The 13,708-nt window shown below is 40.1% G+C and overlaps 1 non-coding gene across 1 annotated transcript; it reads left to right on the top strand.

Moving 5' to 3' along the window:
* The first annotated feature begins 13,289 nt into the window (after positions 1-13,289).
* On the top strand, positions 13,290-13,396 carry LOC131241714 (small nucleolar RNA R71). The gene has a single exon (XR_009169270.1). It is a non-coding gene; the product is annotated as a small nucleolar RNA R71 (small nucleolar RNA).
* The last annotated feature ends 312 nt before the right edge of the window (positions 13,397-13,708 follow it).

The following is a 13,708-nucleotide window of genomic DNA, read 5'->3' as shown; positions in this document are numbered from 1 at the left end:
GTGAAGCAATAAGTGTCAGCATGGCCCGACCTCTTACAGTAGGTGCACCATACATCAAGTTGCCTCGGCTGTGCCGGTGGAGCCATAAGCTGAGGAGGAGAATCTGCACGTGGCCTCTTACCGAGGAACGGCCTGCTCGACAAATCTGGTCGAGGCTTAGGAACCATAGGTACACGTGTGTGGGATAGCATGTCTCCATCTTACTCAGCTCGCATAGACATGTCTACTAGCTCAACATAGTTGAGTTTGCTAGCGTAACACATCTTCGAGCGTATCTTGGGTGCAGACCCTCAGAATATCACCACATTCGCATCGGCTGGTCTACTAATATCAAGGGAGCATATCTGGCCAGATCTATGAACCTATTCTCGTATTCCGCCATAGTCATTCCTCCCTGTCGGAGGCAAAGGAACTCTCCCTCCTTCTCGTTGTGGTAGGTGAGAGGGAAATATTTTCCTTGGAAGTGTGCCTCAAAAGCCTCCCATGACCACACATAACCAGGGGCAACGGTCCTAAGGACGCTGTCCCACCAGAGACTGGCCTCATTCTCGAACATGTAGGTGACCAACTCGACCTACTCTGCCTTAGTGCAGTGCAGCGGTTTCAGCATCTTAGAGATGCAGTCAAGCCAATACTCGGCCTCCTCGGGTCTGTGAGTACTCGCAAATGTAGGAGGTCGGAAGCGCTAAAATCACTCAAACAAGCTACTAGCACCCACGTTTCCAGTAGGGTGCACAGGTGGTACAACAAGTGTCAGCCCATTTGTAGGGCCAGTGCCCGGCTGAGAATCCAGCATAGTCTCGTGACTCGGGCCCAAACTGGGGTCCGTATGGCTATTGCTTAAGGGAGGTGCCCCAAATCACCAAGTGTAAGACGTGTCGTACTCTGTGTGGCCTTAGGTGACATTCCCTATATACAACACAGGGGCAACATGTGTAAGATTTAACATAAGAATATATACTCATCCACACATGATTCACTTTCCAACTCAAAAGAAGCTTCATGCGTTTCATTTACCAAAATTTATCACAATACATGAGATATAGTTTTACATGAGTCATGACAAAAGATGCATGTGAGCTAATTTAAGCAACCTTTAACCACTAAACATACTAACAACCAAATAAGCCTACTAAGGCTACTACAAAGGAGGACTAACAACAAAGGAAACTAAAACACAACTACACATGTGACTAGTTGTTTGAATCTGGTGATGGAGGAGGGGAGCCCTTGTCTTGCATACAGCACAGGATAGCCTTCAAGGTGCGAGACACCTTCTTAAATTTTTACTTCACGAAAGCCTGATTCTCTTCAAGCTTGGTCCGGGTCTCTCTGACCTCCTGTCGTAGGGCGACTTGGCATTCTTCGATCTGAGCCAAACGGGCTTCTAGAGCAGCCCGATCAGGGTGGTGCTCTTGTGTAGTAGGAGGAGAGCCCTCATCAGAGTCTTGGGCCTCCCCTTCTTCTTCGTCGCTCTCTCCTTCCTCACTTCCTTTGTCTGTCTCATTTTCTTCCTCTATCTCATTACTTTCTTCCTCTTCACTTTCTGTCTCGTCCCCATACTCATCGAGTCAAGCTTGACGTTGGTGAGGGCCAATCCTCATGTTGTTGAGTGTAGTATCATTTATGAAGTGAATCCGTGCAATCTCATCCATGTTAAGCCTGTAGCCGAACTCTCGAGCAACCTTACGTATAAGTCGACCGAATGGAAGTGAAACATCCTTCCTAACAGAGTGTACGGTTTGGATTATCTGTAGTAGGGCGAACGTAGGTAGGCACAGCCTGTCTCCTTGCCCAGCTCTCTACAAGAAGTCCACCATCAGACGAGTGCATTCAGTACGGTTACCCCACCTAGGATACACATTATATGTGAAAATGTAGTGAAGTAAGCGAAAATCATTTGTCAATTTTGTCGATGGGAGGCAATTGCCTCGCTTCCAGTGAACCAGTCGGCCACAAAGGAATCGTGTACGATGATCTCTTTCTCGCATACTCTTGAGGTTCTTCTCGTTAGTGTGTACTCCTCCATGTGGAATCCCCATGATTCAGGCTATCATGTCTACATTGACTGTTGATTCCCACCTTCCTACAGAAATAGTGAACTGTAGAGGCTCCAGTAGTGGATCCCAAATGTAGGCATAGAAGGCTCGGACCGTGTTCTTGCACGCGTGAGACTTGCCTTCAAATATGGGACCCCACCCGGAGTCCAAAAAGAGGTCCATTATCGAATATAGCCCAAATAGCTTCTCATCCATGTGTACTTCAAATACAACTCTATGGCCATGAAACTTATTGTGTCTGATTCTCGCCGATAAAGCTCTTTCGAGTGGAATCTCAGACGGCGCTTGTGCTAGCTTTGACACCTGCTTCCTTCCTTGGACGGGTCGGGCGGCTAGGCCCAGCTTCATCGGTGGATGCCCTTCTCTTTCCCATGAGGGAAAGGAATGTGGAGAGCGAAATGATGGCAGCTACTAGCTTAAAAAGAGCTATGAAAGCGAAGAAGCTTGATGGAGAAGATGAGTTGATGGGTTTTGGGTTTTATGGGACACAATGTTGAACTTGTGTGCTCAAATGAGAAGGAAAGGAGAGATTGAAAGTGGTAGGAGATGGGTTTTTAAAAAGGAATGGTGGTGGGTGTATGTGTATTGAAGAAGATGAAGAAGGTGTAGTATAGGATGAAGATTTGAGAGAGAACCAAATTTTTAGAGGTTTGGAAAGATTAGAGGGGTGGAAATGGGAGAAATAAAGTAAATGAGGGAGAAACAGGGGTCCCCACATGATTTTGTGGGCCCCACTTGTGTGTACCCCCATCGGCCCGACCGAAGCCGGGCATAGTACATCGCAGTTGGTGCAGCGCCGCCGCGGTCCGCTGGACCTGGCGCAGTGCTGCTGCCCTTGGGCGGTGGCCACCCCTCTCCCGGGGTGCCTGAGGTGTACAGGGGACCCCTTGGGTCCCACCGAATTACGTGGTTTGGGCCCCCCGACCGTTTGAGGTGGTTTTGGGTCCCAACTAATGCGTATTCACCCGATCTGAGTCATTTGAGTATGGAATGTGTCGAACTATCATCCAAACCCGTCGACCGATGGTCTGAAAAGGATTCGGGATCATTTCACATGATCACCGATACATACGGGTCAGATTTCAGCGGTTAATTTCACTGATCGACGAAACTGGGAATCCTACGACTGTTTCTACGTTTCATTGCCCCCCTCTTAAGTCAAAGTTCATCAGCGTACGTCGTATTACCATAACACAGGTCCAGTTTTGATCCAAATCATGCTCTGATACCAACTTGTAACGCCCTGAAAGTCGAGGGTCGAGCAGATGCCCAACTCCCAAGTTCCAACGCATCACTTATGCAATATAGATAATGATGATTAATTATTGTCTGTATTAGTGCATTAAACATAAATGAGATTATACCAAAACAACATATCATATTCCAGAGACAATTGGATTACGCAAGTAGAAGACTGTGATAAGTATATAAAGCATATACGTGGGTGTAGGTCCCCAGAGTATGAACATGATACCAGGTTAAATAATTACATGTATGGTCCCCAAAATATACAAAATGATAAAGTGTAATGCCATCTAATCCATATCCCTGTAGTCCCGGTGACACAACTCCAGGTCTACATAGACCCACCAGAGAGTTGCAGGTAAGAGAACTCCTTGTCATCGAAGAAGGTTGGCTCCATTTGGTAAGCCTCGCCGTCATCTAAAACTATAACAGAGACTGGTTGGTGTTTTAAAACACCGTCCCCGAGTGAGAGTGAGTGATCAACTCAGTAGAGCTATAAGACAAAGGTTAACATGTTATCAATTCAATCAAGCAGTAATGATAAAGCAGTACAACAATCATGCCCTAAGTACTCTTGTTAATGCAAGGATGGGATGCGATAATGATATATGCCCTCACCTACACTCCCTCTGTGACATCATCTCACGGTCGCGCATGCAACACTCCCGCTGTGCTTAACTCCAATGCCAAAGGCATATGCAATGCTGTGCATGTACGTGATTAGCTAAGTTCTTAATTAGACTTATTCATACAGCAGGTTTGGAAAGCTAAGGTACCTCCCTTTATATCATTGACCCAAATAATGATCCATCTAGGGTTGTTAATCCTAGTTAATCACATATGATAGGCAATTTCAGGTCGCTACGGAGAGGCTCATCATCTTAACGCAGGCCTAGTTTATACTCGAGGTCACTATGGGAAGGCTCATCACCTTAGCGTAGTCCTAGTGTATACTCGAGGTTACTACGAGAGGCTCGTCACCTGATCGTCGGCCGACAACTCGAATACAATGTCCCATACACCACCATATTCGGCTCATGAGTTTGGGTTACTCATTGGTCACTACGGGGAGGCTCGTCACCCCAGCGTAAGCCGACAGCTCGACCACGGTGTCCCATACACCACCATGCTCGGCTCATGAGTCTTAGCGGATCGTGGTACTAAGGTTAAACGGGCTTTGCACTGGTAAGTGGTACCTTAGATTCAAGCAGTAGCGTCCATACATGGTGAACATATATTTGGCCAATCGGGTTACTTGACAAGCTCGACTGGTATGAGCGTATGTTGAATTAATCGACATGGAGTGCGTATGCACTCCGCGTGACCTAACCACTGTCGACAAGTAGCGTACGACTTGGATTCATCGAACGTGCCTTGTGTGGTGAAACAATCTCGGCCACTAATTCAGGAATCATTACCGATTGCCTAGACTACGCAGTAGTCCCAATCATATTCAAACACAATAGGCATTCATGTGATTGTCAAACAACATGTGACAACCAACTTCAGTATAAATTTCATTTGAGCATTTTAACAAACACATAGTACACATGTTAATATAGATAGGCATTTCATCCATAAATCACATAGTAGTAAGAGAGGTTACATAAATGAAATTATAGCTATAGATGAGGTAATTGAGAATCCTATCTCAACATCCTCATTAAATACATTTCAACAAGCATTTTCTCATTCGGGCATTTTATCAAACACTTAAACTACATATATCAACATACATGAAATAAATTAATTATAACGTGTATTATAGTGCATCCTTTCACAAGGAAGTTGCCACACGTACAACAATCATGTATTCCCAAAGAACAATCATGGCAAGCAAAAATCGTAATTCTATTTTCATTCAGACATTTCAACAAGCACATGGAATGCATTAATTTCAACATAGTTCATATATATGTAATACGCAGAAAACATCGCATCTAGGCATATGTGTTAGCAATCAAGTCAGTCATAAATCATTAACTGACATTGAAAGCCTTGAAAAATATAACCTAAACATTTATAGTCCGCACCTTCCGTCGGTAAACTCGTATCGAACTCAGTTCGAACACTATGCCTTTATCTACGGCACAACGGCTACCTGAATCACTAAATAGGTTAGCTATTTCATCGATTCTTCTACTTGGATAGCTAAAACAGATTAGGGTTAGGGTTTTTTACTCAAAAATGGAATCGAAATCCCCAGTATAGATATCCAGGTAGGATGATTTGGCACGTGGAACGGTGGGATTGAATCCTAGCAACTATCTCTCACTCTCTCTCTTTCTCCTTTTCTCTCTTCTCTCTCTTAGGGTCTGAAAATTCGTATGGAATGAGAGAGGGGTGGGTTAAAGCCCTTATATAAGCCCAGAACTGATGCTAAGGGCTTATATAATACTTAGGTTATAGACAAAAGTCATCTGTTTCGGTCCAACGGGGCTCATCTGGAAGTCCATACCTTGCATACGGATTAGAGAAAGTTCCCTGACAATGGATCTATGTCAGGTTAAGTTTTTGGTTCGATCGGATTTACGGATCGACCATGGAGGACCAGTTTCTGTTCAACGGTCATCGTTACTCGATCAGGGCCACAAGTACACTGACATGTGTAGGAAAATTTTCCTGATCTAAGGGTGTAGTTAGGTCGAAACCTGACGGTCTGAAGCCTTATTTCTAGCCTGCAAGCGAACGACCCAATTCACTTAAGTTTGAGTTCATTTTCTAAAGATATTCGCGTTTCTCACACACTTCGCTCCGGGTTCAAGTTGTGCGTTTCGGGATACTATTTGAGTTTGATTTCCGAGATAGTTGTTAAGCCCAGTAAGGTGCTATAACCGTATAATTTCACAGTAATTGGACTTTCAATGCGTGGTCCAAGTCCGATACGGTGTTTCAGTGTGCTCCTGAGAGCAACTGGGTTTTAAGATTGATCCTAGGTTCTCAGGTAATGTTGAGTTAGCGGTTCTATTAGTTTTGGGTCTTATAGTTCATATAGAAAGCTGTTCAAGCTAATTCCACAGATGATTTAGTTTAGCATTCAGTTAATTTTCGTTTAATCCATAAATGATTCGGTCCTTAGTGATTTCTGCTTGAGGTGGTACTCGTGTTTTTGTATGGATTTTTCCGAGACGTTACATTAACAAATAATTTATATCTATTTATATTTGATAAAGGTCTACCATATCTCGGGGTCTAATGGTTGGTATTGTGGTCACTAGTTGGATTTAGATTGAAATGCATGCGATCGTTTGGTTAAGCTAGACTTACATTTATTCTAAATTTGATTATATGGTAACACCCGAGTACTGGAAAGTATGGGGTGTTACACCTTCTTAAGAGAAAAGTCAGATACTTTTGTCAAAGTCAAAAAAGTTATTTAAACGGAAAAAGAATTGTCTGTGAAGAAGATAAGAAGTGATCATGGAATAAAATTTAAAAATAGCAACTTTGAGAAGTTTTGTAATGACCATGGAATATTACATGAATTCTCTGCTCCTAAAACTCCTCAACAAAATGGTGTAGCTGAAAGGAAAAATAGAGTTTTACAAGAAATGGGGACTGTTATGCTTAATAGTTAAAATTAGTGAAAAATCTATGGGCTGAAGCTGTTAATACTTCTTGCTATATTATTAATCGATTATATGTAAGAGAAGGTAAAAATAAAATGGCTTATGAACTTTGGTTTAACAAAAAAGCGTCAGTACTTTCGAAAGCAAATGCTTCATTCTACGAGATCAAGAACATTTGGGAAAATTTGAAGCAAAAAGTAATGAGGGCATATTTCTAGGGTATGTTCTAGATAGCAGAGTATATAATGTCCTAAATAAAAGGACTGGAGTGATACAAGAATCTATAAACGTTATTATTGATGATTAAACAATCACTCCAGCTTATGATCATGATGATGAAGTTATTATATTCAGTCAATTAAAACCTTCATCGAAATCAGATTCAATTGAGAATAGATTAGTCAAAGATCATCTGACTAATCAAATACTCGGTAATCCTCACACTGGTGTTCAAACTAGAAGACAATTGAAAAATATATACAATCATGTGTACTTCACTTCCCAGATAGAACCGACAAATGTAAATGAAGCCCTAGTCGATGAAAATTGAATTTTGGCTATACAAGATGAACTAACTCAATTTGTCGAAAATGATGTTTGGTATCTGGTTCCTAGATCGTCTGATAAACATGTGATTGTAACTAAATGGATATTTAAAAATAAATCTAATGAATTTGCGAATATCATAAGAAACAAAGCTAGATTGGTTGTACAAGGGTACACCCAAATTGAAGGAGATGACTATAATGAGACTTTTGCTCCAATCACTCATCTTGAATCCATCAGATTGTTTATCTCCATCGCTTGTCATAAAAACTTTAAAATATACCAAATGGATGTTAAGAGTGATTTCTTAAACAGTGACTTAAATGAAGAAGTTTATGTAGAACAACCTAAAGGTTTTGAAGATCCTAAACTACCTAACAATGTATACCATCTTAAAAAAGCCCTATATGGTTTAAAACAAGCTATTAGAGTATGGTATGAAAAATTAACAAAATTTCTTCTTACTCAAAATTTTAAAATGGGAAGTGTTGATAAAACCTTATTCATTAAAAGAATAATCAGATATGTTGCCAGTACAGTTAATTTGGGTTTATGGTATCCTCATGATACGTCTTTACAAATTGTTGGATATACTGATGCTGATTGAGCAGGTAATGTGGACGATAGAAAATCCACAAGTGGTGGATGCTTCTACATTGGAAATTGTCTTGTCTCCTAGATGAGCAAGAAGCAAAACTCTGTATCATTTTCCACTGTAGAAGCTGAGTATATTGTGACAAGAAATGCTTGCAAGCAATTAATGTGGATGAAAAGGATGTTAGTGGACTATGGTATTGATCAAGATACCATGAATTTATACTATGACAATACTAGTGCTATAAACATATCTAAAAATCTGATTAAACATTCTCGAACTAAGCACATCGATGTTCAATATCACTACATCAGAGAATTAGTTGAAAGCAAGACTGTTATGCTTTAATATATCAATACTAAAAAACACTTTGCAGACATTCTGACAAAATCCCTTAATAGTGTTAGATTTTTTAACTTAAAAATGATATCGGATTATGTTGTATCTCTTAAGTAATCATTCTTTAGTGCAATCTATGTTTATTGCCCTTTTTTTGTTTGCATTAAAAGAATAATGTGAAAATAAATATCATTTTTAAAATTATTTTTTGATTTTTTCGGCCAACCCATAGCTAACCGACTGGTTCAGCCAGCCGAGGACCACACTAGAACTACTTGAACCGAGTGTGATTTGGGCTATTTGGGAAATTTCTTTCAAAACCCTCATTTCAACTTCTTCCTTGGCTCGCTGGTGCTTCCTTCGGCTAACCCATCATTCTAGTCATCTTGTAAGTGAATTTTTTTATAGTTTTCTTCTAGATTTAAGCTCCTAGTTGTGCTTTATTGTAGATTTCACCATCTTATTTGAATATAGAGCTCCATTATGGTGAGACTTTGTCGCAAAATCTGATCTAGATTATTTCATCTATTTGTTGGTACTTCTTTGATAATCTCTAGTCATTTTCTTCATGGATCATCGGAGTAAGCGAGCCAGCGTTGTCCAAGTTAAAGTTTAGATTTTTGATAGCCCAGTAGGCTCTATACTCCAGCTCCACAGGCAAGTGGCAGGCTTTCCCATAGACGAGTTTCAAGGGAGACATTCCAATGGGGGTCTTAAAAGCTGTACAATAAGCCCATAAAGCATTGATCAAACGAATTGACCAATCCTTACAGTCAGGGTTAACTGTTTTTTTTTCAGAATTTGTTTAATTTTCCCGTTGAAAATCTCAGCTTGCCCACTTGTCTGTGGGTGATATGGAGTGCTCACTTTATGAGAGATGCCATATTTCTTCATTAAGTTCTCAAAGAGCCTATTACAAAAGTGTGAACCTCCATCACTAATGATGGCCCGAGGCGTTCCGAACCGAGCAATGATGTTTCATTTTAAGAAATAAATGACTATTTTATAATCATTATTCTGGCATGGGATCACTTTGACCCACTTAGTGACATAGTTTACTGCTAATAAAATATAAATATTTCTAAAGGATTGGGAGAATGGTCCCATGAAATTGATGCCCCAACAATTAAATGCTTTAATAATAAGAATGGGGTTCAGAGGCATCATATTTTGATGAGATAACCCTCCCAATTTCTGACAAAGCTCACAAGCTTCACAAAACTCATGAGTATCTCTGAACATCGTGGGCTAGTAAAAGTCGCACTGTAAAATTTTAGTCATGGTCTTTTTAGCAGAAAAGTGACCACCACTGGCATGAGAATGACAAAAGGAGATGACATTCTGATGTTCATTGATTGGCACACATCTCCTTAGAATTTGGTCTAGGCAATATTTAAACAAATACTGATCATCGTAGAAAAACTTACGTACCTTAGCAAAGAATTTTTTCTTATCTTGCGCAATCCAATATGTTGGCGTGAAACTTGTAGCAAGATAATTTGCAATGTCAGCAAACCAAGGTATTTGGGAGAGTTTAAATAATTGTTTGTCCGGGAACGCATCGTTTATTAATGTTGGCTCAAGGGAATTAGGGAGGTCAAGTCGAGAAAGGTGGTTGGCCACTACATTTTCTACTCATTTTTTGTCTCATATTTCAATATCAAATTCTTGGAGTAAGAGGATTAATCTTATCAAGCGGGGCTTGGCATTCGTCTTAAAAAGAAGATACTTTAACATCGCATGGTCCGTGTAGATGATGATCTTAGATCCGATCAGGTAGGACCTAAATTTGTCCAAAGCGAACACTACGACTAAGAGTTCCTTGTCCGTAGTAGAGTAATTCACTTGGGTAGAATTTAGAGCTCTACTTGTATAGTGAATAATGTAGGGATTCTTTTCTTTTCTCTGGCCTAAACTGCCCCAATAGCATAGTAAGATGCATCGCACATAATCTCAAAAGGGATGCTCCAATCGGGTAGCTGCATGATAAGTGTGGTAGTTAACATGCCCTTGAGCTTAGTGAAAGCTTCTTGGCATTGTTCAGTCCACTCGTATGTTACATCCTTTTGAAATAAATTGCATAAAGGACGAGAGAGATGATTAAAGTCTTTTATGAATCGTCTATAGAATCCGAAGTGTCCTAGGAAGGATCGCACGTCACGTACACTCTTGGGTGGAGGTAGGCTAGAGATAAGATCAATTTTTTCCTTGTCTACCTCAATTCGCTTGGACAAAATTATGTGTCCAAGAACAATTCCCTTGGAACCATGAAATGACATTTCTCCCAATTCAGAACTAAATTCTTTTCCTCGTATCACTTCAACACACATTTAAGATTTTTCAAACACTCATTGAAGAATGGACCAAAGACAGAGAAGTCGTCCATGAAGTCCTCTAAATATTGCCCCACCATGTTAGAAAAAATACTCAACATGCATCGCTGAAAAGTGGCGGGGGCATTATATAGTCCGAATGACATCCTTTGGTAAACAAATGTGCCAAATGGACATGTGAACATTGTCTTTTCTTGATCTTTAAGGGCTATCTCTATCTGGTTGTAGCCCGAATGTCCGCCAAGGAAGCAATAGTAAGAGTGACCAGCTAGCCTTTCCAAAATTTGATCAATGAAGGGCAAAGAAAAGTGGTCCTTCCTTGTGACGGTATTCAACTTCCTTTAGTCAATACACGTTCTCTAACTAGTAGTAACTTTAGTCGGTACGAGTTCATTGTCGGCATTGGCTACGATGGTGATTCCAGACTTCTTATGAACCACCTGAGTTGGACTCACCCATTGACTATCGGATATAGGATATATGATACCCACATCTAATAATTTAAGTACTTCAACCTTAACCACTTCTTTTATATTTGGATTGAGTCGATATTGTGGTTGCCGGGAGGTTTTCGCATTATCCACAAGATGAATGCAATGAGTACAAATCAAAGGATCAACTCCCTTAAGGTCCGCAATCTACCATCCAATGGCTCCTTTATGCTCAATGAGAGTAGAAATAAGTATACTATCTTGTTCCTTCTTAAGGTGGGAAGAGATCACAACTAGGTATGTCTCATCTTAACCTAAGTAGAAATATTTAAGATCAGTGGGCAAAGGTTTTAAGTTAAGCTTCGGTGCTTTGAGGCTAGACAATAGAGGTGATATATCAGTTTGGGGCAATTTCTCAAATTGTGGCCTCCACTAGTTAACTTCAAGTATCGGCATAGTATTAAGCAAGGCATTCATCTCCCTAATCATGTCATCATCTAAATTAGGGGAGTGGGCTAGACACATCTTTAAAGTGTCAGAGTATAGAGTTAGGAGTGCTCTATCTTCCACGAAAGAATCGATCATGTTAATGTCGTGGGTATCATCATCATCCTCTTGCTGTTTGTTCATGTTGAAAAACATGTTGAGCTCCAATATAATGTTTCTGAAAGATAAATTCATAATTCTATTCATACAATTAATGATGACATTTGATGTAGCAAGGAATGGGCGACTAAAAATGATGGGAATTTGAGTACTTACAACTATGATGGGTTGAGTATTCAGGACAATAAAATCTACTGGATGGTAGAATTTATCAACTTGGACCAACACATCCTCAATCATCCCTCTCAGTACACGACCTAAGCAATTGGGAAGTTGTAACGTGGTTCGTGGGGGTTTTAATTCACCTAAACCCAAATGTTTGTAAACCGAGTAAGGGATTAAATTTACACTTGCCCCTAAGTCAAGAACTATGTGCTCAATCCGGTATTCCCAATTACACAATTGATGGTTGGGCTACTGGGATCTTTCGACACTCACTTTTTCTGTCAAAAAGATTTTCTTTTGTATGTTTTGTCATCTTTTGGTCGTACATAAATCTTTTAGAAATTTGACATATAAAGGGATTTGTTTAATGACATCAAATAAAGGGATGTTGACCTTCACTTGCTTAAGCACCTCTAGAATATCTTGAGAGTAAGAGAGAGGTTTTGGTGCAATCAACTGTTAAGGGAATGATGCAATCGGCTTACTTTGAGGTTCCCGATCTAACCCACGTAGAGCATTGCTAGGTCTATCATTCTCATATATTTCCAGTTCCTTAGGATTTTCAGCCCTCACTGGAATAAATTTGTCAATTGTCTTCCCACTCCTAAGAGTGGTGATAAACTTAGCCCGCTCCATCTGTTTTGAAGAGCTTGGGTCACTGATTTCATGTTGCTGTTTTGGGTTAGGGAGAGATTGAGCCAGAAGGATCCCTTTCTCCCCAAGTGAATTTTTTGTTTCAAGCTCTTGCATGACCTTTGCAACATCTTGAAAGGCTTGTAGCATACCTTGATTAAAAAGCTCTTGGTTTTGTATATGTTTTAACACCGGATCCTCTTGAGGTGTCCTTTGATTTAGAAATTGGTTAATGATCCCTTGAGGAGTAGCGGTTTGTCCATTCCTCTGACTGAAGTTTGGATGGTTCCTCTAGCTTAAGTTATATGTATTTGAGGTGGGTCTACTAAAAGGTTTTTAGTAGTTGTTTACAGCATTTAATTGCTCATTCAATATCTCTTGAAAAGCAGGATTTGTTGGGCAATTCTCAGTTATGTGTATGTTACAAGCACAAATACCACAAACAACTTTTGTAGTCTTTTTGGGTTCTACTTTCTTAAGTTCCATGGCCTCAACTTTTCTTATGAGTTTGGCCACTCTTGCATTTATATCATCTTGCTCTTTTAGAACATAAATTCATCCTCTTTCCTTTGATTGAGTAGGCTTAGAAGTGGTAGTTTTTGAGGAGGTATCCCATGATTGCGCATTTTCAGCAAGTTTATCAAAATAATCTCACGCATCATCAACTTCCTTATTCATGAATTCCTCATCACACATTATCTCCATAAATTGGCATATGGGTGAGGTCAATCTCTCATTAAAAAAAGCTTATTATACACCATGTTTCATAGCCATGTTATGGACATGAATTTATGAGATCCTTAAATCGCTCCCAACATTCAGAAGGTCTCATCCTCTTTTTGTAAAAAACTCATGATTGCTTTCCTTAAAGTATTTGTTTTATGATAGGGGAGAACTTTTTAAGGAACTCCCTTGTCATCTCAGCCCATGTGCCAATGGACCTTGGTCTTTAGGAATGTAACCGTGGCTTAACCTTTTCTTTCAAAGAGAAAGGAAACAATTTCAACCTAATTATGTCATCGGACATGTTTGGGAAGTGTAATGTAGATATTATTTCATCAAACTCTTTCATATACAAGTATGGACTTTCAGATTCTAATCCATGAAACTTAGGGAGGAGTTGAATTACCCCTGGTTTAATTCCATAGTTCCTTCTTTCAAAGGGAATATCATGTAGGAAGGTGTG

The sequence above is a fragment of the Magnolia sinica genome, chromosome 3, assembly GCF_029962835.1.
Source record: "Magnolia sinica isolate HGM2019 chromosome 3, MsV1, whole genome shotgun sequence".
In the NCBI taxonomy this organism is placed as follows: domain Eukaryota; kingdom Viridiplantae; phylum Streptophyta; class Magnoliopsida; order Magnoliales; family Magnoliaceae; genus Magnolia; species Magnolia sinica.
The sequence above is the reverse complement of the archived record's forward strand: the minus strand, read 5'-3'. Positions and strand labels throughout refer to the sequence as shown.